Here is a 2,841-nt window from a genome sequence, read left to right on the forward strand (position 1 = left end):
TAACATTTATTGGCTTTTCCAAAGCTTGCTTAAGGGTAGCCCCACAGTACAGTCCAATTTATCAAACTTTAATATTAAGAATATACATCCCCAGGTCTGGAGGAGGGCACAGAAGTGTGCAATTTAAAAATTATCCTGGATGATTCTCATTTACTTGGTCTACATCTCATACTGTCAAATAATTGCTAAGGGCAGTCTCAACTCAGTGAGTAAAGCACAGTAGAAGCCAATAGATGTGTTAGGAACCTCCTATCCCCCTTCAAGGAAATAACCTAACTTCTTAAAAATTGTATGCCCTTTAGGCAAGAATGAAGAACATTTTGTAGGAGACTACTTTACAAAGGAATTTCTTAGACATATTTATTCTAGTTATCTCTTGTATTACTGATTCTCTATGTTAAATATACTACCAAAAACATTCCAAAAACAGGTTTATCTGGTCCTGAAGGATTTTGTGCCATGCAGGTAGTGTGGATTCAGGCCATGAGTCTGTGTAAGGGTTGGTTGAGTCTCTCAGTGGAGACATTTTCCTCCTTTACTCAGAAACAAGGTGTGAACAAATGCATTTCTTTATTGCCTACTTTTGTGGGGTTGACTTTTATAGATTGTTTGTTCACTGAGTGTGTTGTCATTCTGGGGACATGGGCTTATGCAGATATCTCTCATCTGACCATCTTCTCAGCACACGCCCAAGGCTTGCATCAGTTATCCAAGATGACATTAATTGCAGCTTGAATTTACATAAATTTTCAGAACACTCAAGATAGTCTATATATCACGATTTGTGTTTATGTTTCTTAGCGTTTCTTTCTTTCTTTCTTTCTTTTTTCCTTTTGGCTTTTTTGAAGGGTTCCTTTACTTCTGAGGCAGCTTTTTGTTTTGGTTTCTTCTATTTCTTTTTTCTTTTTTTTTTTTTTTTCTTTTTTTTTTTTTTTTTAGTTTTAAGCTGTATATTTTGAGGTATAACTTTTCTTGTAATTATTTCACAAAATCAGTTTCTGCTTTCTAAATGTCCACTTGCAATCCCGTAGAACCTTATTCATAACTTTATCTAATAAAATTTAGCACTTCATAGTTCTACCATTTGTTTTATTTTTGTATTTAAAATTCTTTTTGTCTGGATATATGACAAGGTAGTGCTCCCCAAGGCCCTCCCCTTCTTTAGGGTGCCTGGGATGAAAACTATGTTCATCCCAGAGGTTGAGAGACTCTCATTGTGTTGGGGATGAGGTGGGCAAGGATTCCTCAGCAGCTGAGGGCCTCTCTCTTCCTATTGCTCTTGCTGGGGCTGGTGGTCCATGGGTCTGTTACTCCTTGGAGGCCATGTAAACCATAAGGTCCACACAGTTGCTGTAGACAAATTCATTGTCCTACCAGGAAGTCAGCTTGACCCAGTAGTCAATGAGAACAATGACAACCCTGGTATCAAAGGTAGAAGAGTGGGTGTCACTATTAAAGTCACAGGAGACATCCCGGTCCTTAGTGTAGCCAAGGTTGCCCTTGAGGGGCCCTCCGATGTCTGCTTCATCACCTTCTTAATGCCATCGTATTTAGTGGCTTTCTCCAGGTGGCTAGTCAGATCCATGGCTGACATAGTAGGAGGGGGAACATGGAAGGCCATGCCAGGGAGCTTCCCATTCAGCTCAGGGATGAACTTGCCTTGGTGACGCCACTAGAAGCAGGGATGATGTTCTGGGAAGCCCCTTGACCATCATGCCACAGCTTCCAAAAAAGGCTGTCCACAGTCCTCTGGGTGACAGTGATGGCATGGATTATGGTCATGATTCCCTCCATGATACCAAAGTTGTTATCGATGGTGTTGGCCACAGGGACCAAGCAGGTGGTGGTACAGGAGGCATTGCTGACAATCTTGAGGGAATTGTCATATTTCTCATGGTTCATACCATCACAAACATGGGGACATCAACAGAAGGGTCAGAGATAATGGCCCTCTTGGCTCCATCCTTCAAGTGAGTCCCAGCCTTCTTCATGGTGGTAAAGACCCCAGTGAACTCCACAACATACTCAGCACCAGGAGCACCCCATTTGATGCTAGTAGGATCTTACTTATGGAAGATAGAGATGGGCTTTCCACTGATGACAAATTTCCCTTTCTCAGCCTTGACTGTGCTTTTGAATATGCCGTGGATGGGATCCTACTGGAACATGTAGACCATGTATTTGAGGTCAGCAAAGGGGTCATCGATGGCTATAATATACACTTTTCCAGAATTGAAAGCAGCCCTGATGACGAAATCTGGCCAAATCAGTGTACTCCAACCTTCACCATTGTATCTGGGGACGTGCTGGTACTGCACCAGAAGATGCGACTGTCTGTTGCATGGGGAGGAGTTCAACCATTTGTTTTTAGATCCATATTGAACTGACTGACATTTTTTCTCATTTATTTATTTTAATATTTTAGCAAAGCGCTTGGTATATATTCGGTTCACAGTTACAAGTATTACATAAGAATGAACCATCATTCAGATGAGACCAATAGAATTCTTTCCTTCATAGTACCATCTCATGGAATAGAATTAGGACCCAAAAATATCCGGACACATTTAGAATCTATATAACAAACCAAATAAAAAAGAAAAACATTTTTTATCTCATTGAAATCTTCTATCCGGTTTCATACATTTGATCATTTTTAAATTAAATTTAGTATATACATATATACATGTATGTATATTTATTTTATGTATATGTATATACATACTTATCTATAAATATATGCTTATATACATCCCTATGTATACACACACACACATATATTGATGGTAAGAACTAACTTTGTGTACAGAATGTACTATAGCACTGTGTGTAAGAGTGTTT

The 2,841-nt window shown here is 39.5% G+C and overlaps 1 pseudogene; it reads right to left on the reverse strand.

Moving 5' to 3' along the window:
• Positions 1–1,307: 1,307 nt before the first annotated feature.
• Positions 1,308–2,290, reverse strand: LOC125172651 (glyceraldehyde-3-phosphate dehydrogenase-like; annotated as a pseudogene).
• Positions 2,291–2,841: the final 551 nt, after the last annotated feature.

Source organism: Prionailurus viverrinus, chromosome C1 (assembly GCF_022837055.1).
Source record: "Prionailurus viverrinus isolate Anna chromosome C1, UM_Priviv_1.0, whole genome shotgun sequence".
NCBI classification, from domain to species: Eukaryota; Metazoa; Chordata; class Mammalia; order Carnivora; family Felidae; genus Prionailurus; species Prionailurus viverrinus.